General features: G+C 37.3%; 1 pseudogene; it reads left to right on the top strand.

The window, feature by feature from the left end:
• Positions 1–389: 389 nt before the first annotated feature.
• Positions 390–2,652, top strand: LOC483946 (annotated as a pseudogene).
• Positions 2,653–10,953: the final 8,301 nt, after the last annotated feature.

Here is a 10,953-nt window from a genome sequence, read left to right as displayed (position 1 = left end):
TTTGTTGAGTCTTCATCCTTGTAATGGTTTTTGAATTTCTTTGGAATCCAAGTAGGTACATTTTATTTGAGATGTTCAGCACATCAGCATTTATGTGATCTGAGCCCTTACCCAGGCTTTTTCCTGTCCCTATTAAAAGGGAAAAGCATATAGTCATTACTTTTGGATTTCATTTTAAGGCAAGAAGCCTAAAGAAGCATCCCAGTCTGAAAAGTAAGGATAGAACCAAAGTGTGAGAGCCAGAAGCAAATTAGATGGTTCTACATCAGGGCTGGAAAAACTAAGCAAAAACCACATGCAGAAGTGAACAATAAAGCAGAGAACAGAGAGAAGAGTCAGGAGAAAAAAATTCCTCAGCAGTTAGGACAGTAACTCTCAAGCTTTCAAGCATGGTGGTGTTGATGGTTCAGCCAAGTAAGTGGTGGCTGGAGATATATGAAAGCTGGAGCTTCTGATAACATGCTGCTAGTAACAGCATTCCTGAGCATTTGTTTGCCCCCAGCTATATTAAGTTTCTTGTACTACCAGACACTATGCCAAATAATGAAAAATATGAGCAAATATTTAGATTAAAAAATCTCATAAGGTAGGTGTTAACTATGTTTTTTACCAATTAAGAATTTTGAGAATTCACTTTCAGAAGAAAGCAACTAAGGAGTCAAGCAAATATACTACATTGAAACAACAACAAATGGCTGTTAATGCAATACATCTTTTACACAACAAAACACTGAATGAACCCTAAAACGTTTTTTTGTTGTTGTTGTTCATTTTTACATAGAAATACACCTTTATTTTTTCCAGCTTTATTGATGTACGATTAACATATAAAAATTACATAATTCAGATTGTATGATGTGATGATTTCATATCTGGATGCATTTTGGTGTGATTGTCACAACCAAGTTAATTAACACATCCATCACTTCACAGAGTTACTACGTTGTGAGTGTGTATTTGTGTGGTGAGAACGCTTCATATTTTTTTTTTCAGCATCTTCAATTCCTTTAATTTCTGTCCCCAGCAATCACCAACCAAGCAGGCAGAATCTTTCATTCAATGTGTGCTGTACCCATTCTACGTGGATCAGACATACCTGAAGCAGGAAGGGAATTTCACACTCATAGCTAAAAAGATCTCACTAGCCTTCGAGGATGGGTGTCAAGGGACATAATGTGGTTGTACAGTGTCCTAAAATTTGGCCAAGTTAACCATAAGTGTGATAAACACAACCTGCGGGGCCCATGGACATGTCAGGGTGGGATGTGGCACTAACGGTCTTATAGCACCAGCTCCCTGGAAGCCACATGGAAGGTTACCAGCTGCCCGCTGTGCCTCAGAGGGCAGAGGCCACCCCTGTGGTCCCAGAGTCTATCACAGGAGAGTGTGATCAACACGACCTGGGTGAATGTTCTAGATGTTTATGCAAGTTTCCTCTTGTAAACTCTTCAGTCTGAAGCACCATTTGTCTCACCCAGGTTTTGTTTGACACATAGTAGAAGCTGAAATATATATTTGTTGAAAAGAATATATATTTGATGAATGAAGATATGTCATATTCACTTCCAAGAGTCACCATATATAAATAGCATTGACAAAAAAAAAAAAAAAAAAGCCAGATCAGAGCAAATGGAAAGAATATCAAAGAATGAGAGGATATTCCCCCTGAAGAGAGCACTACTCTGGGGATGGGAACATGAGAGCTTTCTACAAAGCAAAGAAAGGGAGAGAAGTTAACATTTGTTGTGTATAAAGTGCTATGCACACAATGAATGAGATTTAATCTTCTCAAACTATCTGCGGTGTGTGTAGTGTTCTCTCCTTTGGAGAGGAGGAAACGGGTTTCTACCATGCCAGCTACTTCTGAGCAGAGGGAGGGAAGGGGGAGGGTGCAAAGGAGTTCCAAGTGGCCCCTTGTGGGGGAGACTGCGACTCTCTCAAGGGGCTCTGCCGGTGATGGGCTGATGGGCAACGGCTTCGCGGGGTGTGTGCTCTTTCCCCACATCTCCCCTGCGAGGTGCGCTACTCATGCTCCTGTACTCGTCCAAGAAGATCTTCACGGGCCTCATCCCCTACGACCAGAGCGGTTTCCTCAAGGCCATCCGGCAGGTCATCACCACGCGCAAACAGGCAGTGGGCCCTGGTGGTGTCGGGGGCCGGGCCCAGATCGTCAACAACAAGCTCCTAGCGTGGAGTGGAGTCATGGAGTGGCAGGAGCCCAGGCCTGAGCCCAACAGTGGGTCCAAGAGGTGGCTGCCATCGCATGTCTACGTGAACCCAGGGGAGATCCTGAGGACTGAGCAGTGGCCAAGGAAGCTGTACATGCAGCTCATCCCACAGCAGCTGCTGACCACCCTGGTACCACAGTTTTGGAACTCGCGCCTGGTCCAGTTCCACTTCACCAAGGACCTGGAGACGCTGAACAGCCTGTGCCGGATGGTGGACAATGGCTTTGCCAGCTGCGTGCACTTTTCCTACAAGGCATCGTGCAAGGTGCGCGTGCTCATGCTCCTGTACTCGTCGGAGAAGAAGATCTTCATTGGCCTCATCCCCCATGACCAGAGCAACTTCGTCAACGGCATCCGGCGGAACCTGGAGCAGGAGCAGGAGCAGCAGCAGCGCGGGGTGGGGGAGTAGTGGCCACCCCCAGGCTGGGCCCCTCCAGGAGGCACAGACGAGGCCCCCCGCCAAAACTGGAAGTGATGAAGCTGTGGTTTCCAGGCTGGGATTGGAGGGCCCATGGGGTGCTGGGAGGCCCTGTCCAGGTCCTCCCACTCTCCTCCTGCCCCCAGGTCAGATGCTTCTGAGCAGGGGCCCCTGGGGATGGCTACTGCCCAGCGAGATGGAGGACAGCGTCCGGAGAGGTCTCCACGGATGGTCCCCACCCCTGTACGTTTCCCCAATAAAGTCTTTTAAAAGCCAAAAAAAAAAAAAAAAAAAAAAAATTCTCAGCAAGTTTCAAGTATAAGATATGCAATTATTAACTATGATCACCAAACTATACCTTAGATCCTGGAAATTATTCATCCTACAAAGTAAAGTTTAGACTCTTTGACCTGAAGAGCTCTACCTCCTGCAGTTTCATCACATATATACAACTTAACACAACACACACACACACACACACACACACAAATACTGACAAAATTTAACTGCCTCAAATATATTTTTCAAACTTTATGCAAATTATGTGGATTCTGATAGTCAACTGTTTTGCAGAAGAAATTATTGAAGTAGATTAGGCTGCCAAAAGAAAAGCAGAGAATTCAAATATAGGTAAAGAAGAGAGGGAGAAAAGAGAAGGAAAAAATGAAGGGAGAAAAAGAAGGAGAGAAGGAGGGAGGAAGAAAATAAGAAGGTTTGAGGATGCAAGAACAAAACACAAGAGATAAAGGAATTTGCCGTATAGTGCTTTGAGAGACTACTATATGCTAAAAACTTTACACATATATGATCCAATCTCAAAACAATCTAGCAAAGCAAATTTGCACTTCCTATATTTTTAAATGAAGATAATGCAGTGAGAGGAGAGATTTACTCCAGGTCAAACAGAAAGTAAAAAAAGCTTGATTCCAGTTTGGCTCTTGTGCTTCCAAAGCACCTGCCCTTTGCCACATGGAGCACTCTCAAGGGACTTTCCAGACACCTTCCTTTGTTTTTTAACCGCTTCTGTTCTCTGACCTCATAGATTTGATGGTATTGATCACTTCCCCTCCCAGGCCTATGAAAACGTAATTCAGATGGATCTCTTTTTGTTTCTCAATATTGGGAGAGAAAAATTTTAAAAGAAAGAAAGAGGGAGAGGGAGGGAGGGAGGGAGGGAGGAGGGAAGGAAGGAAGGAAGGAAGGAAGGAAGGAAGGAAGGAAGGAAGGAAGGAAGGAAGGAAGGAAGGGAAAAGAGAGAGAGACAATTCATAAGCCTTTGCTATTGTGGAGGGAACTGGTATAAAAAAATATAAAAATAACAATATAATCTTAATAAAAGAAGAAAGAAAAGGCATTTAAGAAGAAAACACATAATTTCTGGGGTCTGTAGAATAGGAGTCTAAACTATAAAGGGGAATACACTGACTAGCACCAAATATGCAACTAACAGAAGTACCATTAATCATCTTTTTAAAATCCTCTTGTGGATCAATATTTTAAATTAATACAGCTCTCTCTGCAACAACAATTGAGCTCTGGATATTTGCCCTCAGTGAGGTAAAACCACCAAATGCCGTGCTTCCCCTCAGATGTCTAGCCCACATTCTTAGGTCCTGTCCTCTTCCGGACTTTCTAAGCTATTCACATAAGGTTTAATACCCACATTACTGTCTGCTTTTGCTAGTCAAAAATTGGTCCAATATCCCACCACAAACTTATAGGCCTGGGTTCTAAAAATAAACCAAATTTATGACTATTGTTATTCTCTTAAATTTTATTCAGTGTTGAAAATGAGTGTTAATTTGAAGTGGGTTTAAGAAATCACGTTATATGTTTGTGAAGATTTCTTGAGAGAAGATTAAGTAGAGAGCAAGAAGAGATTGTTTAGGCTGGGAAGTGGGATTCCCTTCCAGTAGGCCCAGAGTATTATGAAAGTCATGAGAGAATCCTTTTTCTCTTTCTTCCTTGATATAGCTTACCAAACCTTTTCAATTAATCATTCTTCTTAAGCGTGTACTTTTGAGTTTCATCCCTTGTTTGTAAATGTTTTTGTTATTTCATTAATTTTGATAACTATTTAGAGATACTTCCTACCTAGTAATATTTGCAGATCATTGTATCTTTCTTTCTAGGCTCTTAAATCAAAGTCTTATTTTCTTTAATTTTGTTACTTTTTTGTAATGTTTCATAGTATATTAATAAATATTTTATCATAAATAGAGCTATACATTCAGTCTAAAAGGCCATTTACAAAAGAAACAAAAGCAAAAATGAACTATTGGGACTTCATCAAGATAAGAAGCTTTTGCACAGCAAAGGATACAGTCAACAAAACTCAAAGACAACCTACAGAATGGGAGAAGATATTTGCAAATGACATATCAGATAAAGGGCTAGTTTCCAAGATCTATAAAGAACTTATTAAACTCAACACCAAAGAAACAAACAATCCAATCACGAAATGGGCAAAAGACATGAACAGAAATCTCACAGAGGAAGACATAGACATGGCCAACATGCATATGAGAAAATGCTCTGCATCACTTGCCATCAGGGAAATACAAATCAAAACTACAATGAGATACCACCTCACACCAGTGAGAATGGGGAAAATTAACAAGGCAGGAAACAACAAATGTTGGAGAGGATGCGGAGAAAAGGGAACCCTCTTGCACTGTTGGTGGGAATGTGAACTGGTGCAGCCACTCTGGAAAACTGTGTGGAGGTTCCTCAAAGAGTTAAAAATAGACCTGCCCTACGACCCAGCAATTGCACTGTTGGGGATTTACCCCAAATATACAGATGCAATGAAACGCGGGGACACCTGCACCCCGATGTTTATAGCAGCAATGGCCACGATAGCCAAACTGTGGAAGGAGCCTCGGCGTCCAACGAAAGAAGAATGGATAAAGAAGATGTGGTTTATGTATACAATGGAATATTACTCAGCTATTAGAAATGACAAATACCCACCATTTGCTTCAACGTGTATGGAACTGGAGGGTATTATGCTGAGTGAAGTAAGTCAGTCGGAGAAGGACAAACATTATATGTTCTCATTCATTTGGGGAATATAAATAATAGTGAAAGGGAATATAAGGGAAGGGCGAAGAAATGTGTGGGAAATATCAGAAAGGGAGACAGAACGTAAAGACTGCTAACTCTGGGAAACGAACTAGGGGTGGTAGAAGGGGAGGAGGGCGGGGGGTGGGAGTGAATGGGTGACGGGCACTGGGGGTTATTCTGTATGTTAGTAAATTGAACACCAATAAAAAATAAATTAAAAAAAAATAAATAAAAGGCCATTTAATTTCTTCCTACACATTTAGATGCATAATGTTTTCAGTATCATTCCATTAAAAAACATTAATTCCCATTCTACCTGATTTTTAAAACCATTTTATACTTAGAGGTGACATTTTTTAGTATCAACTGGATAGATATACTCTTGCTTAAATAATTTTTAATTGTTTATTTCTGATGTAATTGTGTGTATGATAGCTTCTTTCTTATAAATTCTTCTAATTTTGTAATAGATTCTAAGACTTAAAAACAGACATAACTTGTAAATATTTTTGTGTTCTAAAATGATTATTTTGAGGGTTCTCTATATTATGTGTATAAAAATACTAAGAAAATGCTATGTGACACAAAACTGGTTTTGCAAGACACTGCATGTATGAATAATCACACTGGCCTTGACACTATAAAATGAGTTCTTGTGAATATGTATATTATAGATATTAATATTACAAGTATTATTGCACATAGACCCCACATACAAGAATACATATAACAACATTATTCAGAGGTGAGGGAAAATGGGTAACTAATCAAATGTTCATCAATAAAATAAAATATTAACACATTACAGTATATCACAAAAGAGGCTAAATAACAAAGTATAGTTTATATAGTACATTATAATTGGATTTCAGAAAAAAATAAATGAGTAAATTTTTTTAAACATGACATATGCATGATGAATAAATCTGTAAAACAAGAAATGAACACAATATATAATTAAGGGATACATACATTTGTAAAAACTTTGTAAATGAAGAGCCTAATAAAAACAAAATCAAGCTAAAGTTTATCAATATTTGGGAGGCAGGAGTTGGAATTAGGAAGGAAACCATGGATTCAAGAGTTGTAGAAACTTTATCATACTTTGACTTCTTGTTTATATGCTCTTGCTTAATTATTATTATTTTTAAACTACTAAGATGTTACAATTATTCCTTTATATTTATAAATCCTATAGAACTAAAATTTCGTAAATATTAATTGCAATAATTCTCAATAAATTACATTGATGTCTTACAATATCTATCAAATTAGATCTTTAAAATTTTTTAGTTTATTTTTTAAATTCCCATATATTTCTTTTTAAAGTTTAATATATCTTTTAATTTTTTTATTTTATTCTATTCTAATTCCAGTATAGTTAACTCATACTGTTATATTGTTACAGGTATACAATATGTGATTCAATAATTCCATACATTGCCCAGTGCTCATCACCACACATGAACTCCTTAATCACCATCACTTACTTCACCAATCCCCCACCCAGCTCCCCACTAAGAATCATTAGTTTTTCTCTGTAGTTAAGAGTCTGTTTCTTGGTTTGTCCCTCTTTCTCTTTTTTCCTTTGCTTATTTGTTTTGTTTCTTTTTTTTTTTATTTGTTTCTTAAATTCCACATAAGAGTGAAACAACGTGGTATTTGCCTTTCTCTATTTTGCTTAGCATTATACTCTCTAGCTTTATCCATGTTGTTGCAAATGACAAGGTTTCATTCTTTTTATGGCTGAATTATATATGTATAATTCTCCTTTATCCATTCATATATCAAAGGACACTTGGGCTGCTACCATAATTTGACTATTGTACATCATGCTGCAGTAAACATAGGGGTGCATTATCCCTTTGATTTAGCGTTTTTGCATTGTTTGGGTAAATACCCATCAGTGTGACTACTGGCTTAAAGGGTAGTTCTATTTTATTTTTAACTTTTTGAGGAAACTCCATACTGTTTTCCCCAGCGGCTGCACCAGTTGACATCCTCAACAATAGTGCATGAGGGTTCTATTTCCTCCACATCCTCACCAATGTTTTTTTTTCTTAGGTTTTTTATTTTAGCCATCTTGACAGATGTGAGGTGATATCTTAATGTAGGTTTGACGTGGATTTCACCCATAATGGGTGATGCTGAGCATATTTTCATGTGTCTGCTAGCCATATGTATGTCTTCTTTGGAGAAAATCTTTCCATGTCTTTTCCCCATTTCTAATGGGTTATTTGTTTTTTGGGGATTGAGTTGTATCAGTTCTTTATATATGTTGGATACTAACCCTTTATCGGATATGTCATTTACAAACATCTTCTCCCATTCAGTAAATTGTCTTTTGGTTTTGTCGATTGTTTCCTTTGCTGTGCAGAAACTTTTTATTTTGATGTAGTCTCAGTAGTTTATTTTCAGTTTTATTTCCCTTGCCTTAGGAGACATATTCAGAAAAATATTTTATTCCTGTGTATAGATTAAGCATGCCTGTAATTTATTATTTTTTTTTAATTTTTGTGCCAAGGGATTGATAACCTAATATAATGGATTGGGAAATGTTTCTTCTTCATTATCAGAAAGATTATGGTAGCTTTTATCTGTATGAAGACCTGAGCTTGTATTTTGTAGGAAGATTTCTTTAAATCTAGTGATTCACGTTTAATTGATTTGTGGTAGCCTTATTCTCCCTACAATCAGTTGTGATGTGTATTTTATTTTATTTTATTTTATTTTATTTTATTTTATTTATTTTATTTTATTTTATTTTACTTATTCTATTTTTTAGAAAGTTGTCTTTGGCACCACTTCCTAATGTACTCATATGTAGTTATACAGAGTAGGATTTTGTTTTTGTTTTTATTTCTGGTCATTTTTAAAGCTCTTTATGCTGTAATGCTCCCTTCTCATTTTTAATATTTTTTTCTTTATCTTAAAATCAGATACTGTTGGTTGTATTATAGTAATAAGCGCTGGGGTTTTTGTTTGTTTGTTTGTTTTAGGTTTTATCTGCTTATTTATCAGTGTTTTTGCTTACCCTTCCTTCTTCAGCTCAGATCTTCCTTCTAGAATTTTTGTCCTTCCTTCCAACATCTAAGAGGCTTCATGTGGGTTACATCTTCCATTTTCTGCTTGGAATTATGTTTTCTGGTGAAACTGGAGATATCGGTGAGCCTGTCACAGAGCTAGTTCATTGCTGGGTAGGTTTAGGCCCTATACACAGGTTATGGACAGTTTCTGTTTAGAAAACAGCATTCTATAAGCAGGCAGTGAAAAGCAGCTTTCTATTTTTCTATGAACAAAACATCCTCATTGCTTCTTAGATGTTTTAAGGAATTTTCATGTTTTCAGTCTCCTGTTTTCGAATTTCATTTTCTATTGTTATGTATCTTTTGTGTTTGAAGTGATGAATATAGACTATGGCCTAGAAAACCTACATAATATTTATTGGTATAGTCCAGTAAAATCTCATTAAATAAACTTTGAGCATTTTCAGATATAATCAATCAGTGCTTATTTTTAAACACAGAAACAGTAATGTCTTGGTAAAGAAAGAAACAGCATATAAGCAAATCTGTACATCCAGAATAATCCACAAAGAAGAGAAGTCTATAGGAATATTATCACCTCATTCACATGAGAAGAGATTATGTCCATAAAGAACTTCTCAATACCCTCATTTTGTTGCTCATAATTATTCACTATCATGTGGGGAAAACAGGAAATTGGCATACCTTATGGAAACTTGTTATAATGAGGCTTATTCATTTTTGGTAGCCACTTTAGCAAAATAATACTTTCTGGCTTTTCAAAGTTTTGGCTATTGGCAAATCCTTTTGGTTATTCATAAAATCTGAAATTATGAATGAGGTTGATATAAAAATAAAGTTAAGCTTATTAAATACAATTTTAAAATGTATTTTTACAGTTACAGACCTTTGTAAGTTTAGGAAAACTTGGGATTCATCATGTGTGATAAAATGATCATAAAATAAAATAAATAAAACGATGGGGTGCATGGTTGGCTCAGTTGGTTGAGTGTCCAACTCTTAATTTTGGCTCAGGTCATGAATTGTGGATCGTGAGATCAGGTCTGCGTCTGGCTCTGCGTTCACCTGGGAGTCTGCTTGAGATTCTCACCTTCTGCCTCTCTTCCTGTATACTCTTTCTCTCTCAAATAAATAAATAAATAAATAAATAAATAAATAAATCGTTAAAAATACTTAAATAAATAAATAGATAGATAAATAAAGAAATAAATAAATGACAAACTTCTTGGCAACCACGTGGCCCTGAGATAAACATACATATAAGAAGTTTACATGCTTGTAATATGCTCCAAACAAATTTTGTTACTTTTTCTACATTTATTCTTTAAAATGAGGTTTTCATTCACTGCTTATAATTTTCAAGCCATTTTTAAAATTATTTTTACAAAGAGCAAGCACGTTTAGCTGCCAGCTCTGACTCATGGCAGATTGACAAAAATCCAGTAGGGCCTGTTATCCCTGCATATTAGCTCTGCTTGCAGTGCATTTGAAGTGGGGGAAGGGAGTCTTCTAGTGCTCTGTGCTCTGAAAAATGCCCTGTAAACCCTATCCCGTATTTGAAGTAATATAGACACTTCTAAGAGCAGCTGCCTTTTTGTGTTGGTGGAGCTGTTTTAGAGCAGTAGCTGGATTATTTCCGAGCAATGGACTGTTCTATTCAAGCTGATTCTTTCGCTGTTCTAGAGGGAGCTTGCAGTTTATCAGGTACCTTGTCACCTGAATGAGGGGAGTTGTGATATGAAGGTGGTTGAGGAGATTTCTCTTGTGCCAGATAGTTTGCCATGTTCTTATTTTCCTGACTCATTCTTTCTACATCTCTTCCCCATAATCAAGCCTGTTTTTCCTCTTCTATGTGTTGTCTTCCTTCCATAGTGTGTGTGTGTTGCCTTATTAACTAGTAAATTGGCACCACCTTTATTATGCCAATGGACCCTGTTTAATGTCCTTACCAAATCCCTTTACAGCACTTCCTCATATATCAAACCTGCCCCAAATCAGGCTACTCGCTTATATCTGGGCTACAACTGTATCTCCTTACATGCATATAGTATCCTTGATTGTAACAACATGAACCCACACTTTTGTTAACTCCTTCCTCTGGAGTGTTCATCCTTGAGTCATTTCTGCTGAAGGCCAATATTCATGGTGACAGTGGCATTAGACCTTTTCTATCATGGATATATTTGTTTGTAGA

The sequence above is a fragment of the Canis lupus genome, chromosome 1 (genome assembly GCF_011100685.1).
Source record: "Canis lupus familiaris isolate Mischka breed German Shepherd chromosome 1, alternate assembly UU_Cfam_GSD_1.0, whole genome shotgun sequence".
NCBI classification, from domain to species: domain Eukaryota; kingdom Metazoa; phylum Chordata; class Mammalia; order Carnivora; family Canidae; genus Canis; species Canis lupus.
Note: the sequence above shows the minus strand (reverse complement) of the source record. Positions and strands in the feature narration are given on the sequence as shown.